Raw genomic sequence first — 6,401 nt, 5'->3', positions numbered from 1 at the left:
CTCTCAAGAATCATATACCCTGCATACTCTCTTGATGTACCACAGAATGTGATCAGACAAATCAATCAAAACAACTTCAATTTTATATGGAAAAATAGACATCACTATATAAGGAAAAATGACATTGTCAAATCGTTAGAGGAAGGTGGACTAAATGCTATTGATTTTGATCCAATGAATGGGGTTCTAAAATTAAGGTGGTTACAAAATTTTATTATCCATATGGATACTCTATGGTTTAATCTCCCTTCTAAAATATTTTCTAGTCTAGGTGGCATCTAAACTCCCCTTAAAACTTTCCAAATTTCACGAACAAGTCCTACAATACTGGAAATTAATATACAAACATAACTTTACGCCTCATGACACGCCAATATCGAACAACAGATATATCCTTATTAAGAAAAAATCTTTTTATTTTAAAGACTGGAATGAACAAGGAGTGTGGTCGGTATTGCACTTAATGGATGATAGGGGGAATTTTCTTAGCCTTGCTGATTTCAGCCGTAAATTTCAAATTGTTTGCTCAGCCCAACAATTCTCCAATGTCATTAATGCAATCCCACAAGCCCTTGTCCACACCATAAAAGGTTCTCTTTTGTATACACAATTTTGCCCTCGCTTGTATAATCTAACTATTCAAGGCTGCCCTTTTGTGGATAAAAAGTGTAACAACAAATTTCTCAGAACAACGCTAACTCATGAATGCTTCCCCTTACCTCTTAGGAGACGGAATTTAGTGGAAGCTTTTACCAGTCAAAAAATTAAAAAAGGTTAGATGTGATTATATCAAGTTCCCTATCAATTTCAAAGCAAAAGAAATACATTTTAAAACCATAAATAATATCTATCCTTGTAAAGAGTTCTTAAACTCCAAATTTAACTTTGGGGACAACAAGTGTGTATTTTGTGACAACAATATTGAAACCTTGGAACATTTGTTCTTTGACTGTACTTTTACTAAAATTTTCTGGGACTGCTTTGGCATATGGGGGGTTCATAATGATTTAATTGTCTCTTCTCTAAATTATACTGATATTCAGTTTGGTCTTAGCTTAGAAAACAAAGATAAAAATTTCACTATCAATAACCTGATCATTTTAGCAAAATTTTTTATACATAAGTGTAAATTTGGTAATGCTAAACCATTTTTTGTGGTCTTTTTGAAAGAAGTTGGCTGTCTTGCAGAATCTTTAAAACTCTGTAAAACTAAAAAGGCACTGTGGCTTTATGATCATTTAATGAGTCTATCTCTTGACCCTGTACCACCATGAAGAATTGGCTTTCACTTTGCTCTTTTTTTTATGTTTGTCTGTTTTGATTTCTTTTTATATGTTCTGCACAATAGGCTGTTCTTTTGTACAAAGATGACTTGTATGCCTGCAAGCTTTTTGATATCAATAAAGGAAAAAAAAACAACAAAAAAACAAAAGTAGCGCTGATTAGCTTCTCTGAAACGGGCTTTTGTCCATTCTGCTTTGATCTCTTCTAAAAATTGATGCAGCAATAGGTTTAGATGTTTCAGGAAAAATGCCCGATTTTAGACAGAGGAATGTAATGACTTTCAGCTATTGAAACTTGTATGTAATGTGGTTGTGTTGACTTGTCTGAACTCCTTAGCAACAAAAGCTTTTTAGTCGTGCGTAGGTTACGTGTTTAGTAATCACATAAGCCCATTAAATAAGACATTTATATAAATCTTTAATGGCTTTATTGGTAATACGCGTTGCCAGACTTGAATAAGAGGATTTAAAAAAAAAAAAGAAAATCCCGGATGGTGCCCTAAACCCGCCCATAAATGCAGTGTGGAACGATGGACACTTCGCGCACTAAATCGACGCCATTTTGCTGACGTAGCGGAAGAGGATGGACTTTCCATCAGTTTACCAGGTAAATAATGGCGGAGTTTAACGCCGGTCCAGGCGGGGATTCATTTGTATAAATGTAAGAATTAAATTATCCCGTTATGATTGTGATGTATACTGCAACCTGCTAATCTATCCCTGACGACAGTTATGGATCTGACCATTTGTCAGACTCGGTAGTTAGCACCGTAGGTTAGCACACTGTTAGCAGTTTTTATCCGCTGTAGTGGACGTATACAGGTTATATGTGTTATAAATGATGAATGTTATAGGTTCTGTATGTTCATTCATCCTTGCTGAACGTCCAGATGAAGCATTGTGGTGTTTATAACGTAAACTATTAATACCGATATAGCGCCAGGTTTTAGAGCGGTCCGTTACTATGGTTACCACTGAAGCCATAAATCTGCATCGTATCGTCAGATCTGAACTGCTGAGACTGAACGAGAAAATATAGATATAAAATAAACATAGTAGTGAATTTAGTTGGTATGATTATTAGAATGCAAAGTGTGAGGTGTGTAACTTTCTTCTGCATGGCTCCACCTCGTCTGTCCCTGATTGAAAATCGATCGAGTGTGTGAGTGTGTGTGTGTTTAGTTTACGTTGTAGTTGGTGTCATGTAATATTTACTGAATGTTTCGTGTGTTTTGTGTATGGTAATAAATTAATCATTACAAATATTTAATTATATTAGAAAAATGTAAAGAGAAGTTCATTGTAGATCTTCATCATATAGAGACACACAATTTGTTTCCCATTCGCCAAATTATTTATTGTTTAGATATAAATGCAGTCATGATCTGGGGAGTAACACATCATTACCATCCTCTGCTTCTCATCAGTCTCACAGACGGTTCCTGGAGACGCTGCTGGTTCTCCTGCTGGTTGTTCCCCAGCTGCCCTCCTGACATCTTCATCATCATCATCATCATCATCATCTGGCTCCAGAAGGTCACCGCTGCTCATGCAGATGTTGTGGAGGACGGTGGACGTACTTCACCTCCTTCCAGAGCCTTTAGGAAGACGGACCTCCGCCTGGTCTCTAGGGTCCTGAAAGACGGACCTCCACCAGGTCTCTAGGATCCTGAAAGACGGACCTCCACCTGGTCTCTAGGATCCTGAAAGACGGACCTCCACCTGGTCTCTGGGATCCTGAAAGACGGACCTCCACCTGGTCTCTAGGGTCCTGAAAGACGGACCTCCACCTGGTCTCTAGGATCCTGAAAGACGGACCTCCACCTGGTCTCTAGGGTCCTGAAAGACGGACCTCCACCTGGTCTCTAGGATCCTGAAAGACGGACCTCCACCTGGTCTCTAGGATCCTGAAAGACGGACCTCCACCTGGTCTCTAGGATCCTGAAAGACGGACCTCCACCTGGTCTCTGGGATCCTGAAAGACGGACCTCCACCTGGTCTCTAGGATCCTGAAAGACGGACCTCCACCTGGTCTCCAGGCTCCTGAAAGACGGACCTCCACCTGGTCTCCAGGGTCCTGAAAGACGGACCTCCACCTGGTCTCCAGGGTCCTGAAAGACGGACCTCCACCTGGTCTCTAGGATCCTGAAAGACGGACCTCCACCTGGTCTCTAGGATCCTGAAAGACGGACCTCCACCTGGTCTCTGGGATCCTGAAAGACGGACCTCCACCTGGTCTCTAAGGTCCTGAAAGACGGACCTCCACCTGGTCTCTAGGATCCTGAAAGACGGACCTCCACCTGGTCTCTAGGATCCTGAAAGACGGACCTCCACCTGGTCTCTAGGGTCCTGAAAGACGGACCTCCACCTGGTCTCTAGGATCCTGAAAGACGGACCTCCACCTGGTCTCTAGGGTCCTGAAAGACGGACCTCCACCTGGTCTCTGGGATCCTGAAAGACGGACCTCCACCTGGTCTCTAGGATCCTGAAAGACGGACCTCCACCTGGTCTCTAGGATCCTGAAAGACGGACCTCCACCTGGTCTCTAGGGTCCTGAAAGACGGACCTCCACCTGGTCTCTAGGATCCTGAAAGACGGACCTCCACCTGGTCTCCAGGGTCCTGAAAGACGGACCTCCACCTTGTCTCCAGGATCCTGAAAGACGGACCTCCACCTGGTCTCTAGGATCCTGAAAGACGGACCTCCACCTGGTCTCTAGGATCCTGAAAGACGGACCTCCACCTGGTCTCTAGGATCCTGAAAGACGGACCTCCACCTGGTCTCTAGGATCCTGAAAGACGGACCTCCACCTGGTCTCTAGGATCCTGAAAGACGGACCTCCACCTGGTCTCCGGGATCCTGAAAGACGGACCTCCACCTGGTCTCCGGGATCCTGAAAGACGGACCTCCACCTGGTCTCCGGGATCCTGAAAGACGGACCTCCACCTGGTCTCCGGGATCCTGAAAGACGGACCTCCACCTGGTCTCCGGGATCCTGAAAGACGGACCTCCACCTGGTCTCTAGGATCCTGAAAGACGGACCTCCACCTGGTCTCTAGGATCCTGAAAGACGGACCTCCACCTGGTCTCTAGGGTCCTGAAAGACGGACCTCCACCTGGTCTCTAGGATCCTGAAAGACGGACCTCCACCTGGTCTCTGGGGTCCTGAAAGACGGACCTCCACCTGGTCTCTAGGGTCCTGAAAGACGGACCTCCACCTGGTCTCTGGGATCCTGAAAGACGGACCTCCACCTGGTCTCTGGGATCCTGAAAGACGGACCTCCACCTGGTCTCTAGGATCCTGAAAGACGGACCTCCACCTGGTCTCTAGGATCCTGAAAGACGGACCTCCACCTGGTCTCTAGGGTCCTGAAAGACGGACCTCCACCTGGTCTCTAGGATCCTGAAAGACGGACCTCCACCTGGTCTCTAGGGTCCTGAAAGACGGACCTCCACCTGGTCTCTAGGATCCTGAAAGACGGACCTCCACCTGGTCTCCAGGATCCTGAAAGACGGACCTCCACCTGGTCTCCAGGATCCTGAAAGACGGGCCTCCACCTGGTCTCTAGGATCCTGAAAGACGGACCTCCACCTGGTCTCTAGGATCCTGAAAGACGGACCTCCACCTGGTCTCTGGGATCCTGAAAGACGGACCTCCACCTGGTCTCTAGGATCCTGAAAGACGGACCTCCACCTGGTCTCTAGGATCCTGAAAGACGGACCTCCACCTGGTCTCTAGGATCCTGAAAGACGGACCTCCACCTGGTCTCTAGGATCCTGAAAGACGGACCTCCACCTGGTCTCCAGGATCCTGAAAGACGGACCTCCACCTGGTCTCTAGGGTCCTGAAAGACGGACCTCTACCTGGTCTCTAGGATCCTGAAAGACGGACCTCCACCTGGTCTCTAGGATCCTGAAAGACGGACCTCCACCTGGTCTCTAGGATCCTGAAAGACGGACCTCCACCTGGTCTCCAGGATCCTGAAAGACGGACCTCCACCTGGTCTCTAGGGTCCTGAAAGACGGACCTCTACCTGGTCTCTAGGATCCTGAAAGACGGACCTCCACCTGGTCTCTAGGATCCTGAAAGACGGACCTCCACCTGGTCTCTAGGATCCTGGAAGACGGACCTCCACCTGGTCTCTAGGGTCCTGAAAGACAGACCTCCACCTGGTCTCTAGGATCCTGAAAGACGGACCTCCACCTGGTCTCTAGGATCCTGAAAGACGGACCTCCACCTGGTCTCTAGGATCCTGAAAGACGGATCTCCACCTGGTCTCTAGGGTCCTGAAAGACAGACCTCCACCTGGTCTCTAGGATCCTGAAAGACCTCTCCACACACACCTGGCTTCTGACAGGCAGCAGGTGAAGCGAGCTTGCAGGTGGATTCAGACAGGCTGCCTGAGGAGCGTCATGAGGAAGATGGACAGCTACAAGCAGGAGGAGATTCAATAAAGGATTCTATAAAATGTTTCTGTAACAACTTTGCTGCATCTGTGTGTCTGAGCATCTTCTTTACAGCATTACATTCCCTACATTATCATTTATAATCCCTTTCCTGTTGCCAGATGTGCACAGCATCAGAGTAAACACCAGTTAAAACACGTGTTTCATGTAAAGGACATTTTTTCCGCTGAAAATATCTTTGCATATTTAAAAGCTGTTTTATTAGTGTTTTGATTTGCACTTTATTATACTAATAAGCATGAGGGAGACATGCAGAGACACGTGACAGTCTGATGGTGCTTTGTATTGTTAACAACTGAGATAGATCACTATAGCGGAGCAGCTGTAGCTCAGGAGGAAGAGCAGTTGTCCTTCAACAGGTAAGTTGAGGGATCAATTCCAGGCTTCCCCTGAAATGCCAAAGTGTCCTAGGGCAAGACACTGAACCCCAAACTGCCCCCCGATGTGCCTATCGGGGTGTGAGTGTGTGTGTGAATGGGTGAATGTGACAAGTAGTGTAAAGCACTTTGAGTGGTCTGTATGACTAGAAAAGCACTATAGAAGTACAAGTCCATTTAGTGTAGGCCATAATATATGATGATATGATACATAAAGTTATGTTTGCTGGATTTGTTCATTTATTTTTTACAACTTCCTAAAAAGAATTAGTGG

Source organism: Telmatherina bonti, assembly GCF_933228915.1.
Source record: "Telmatherina bonti genome assembly, chromosome: 16".
Taxonomy (NCBI): Eukaryota; Metazoa; Chordata; class Actinopteri; order Atheriniformes; family Telmatherinidae; genus Telmatherina; species Telmatherina bonti.
This window is presented reverse-complemented; position numbering follows the sequence as displayed.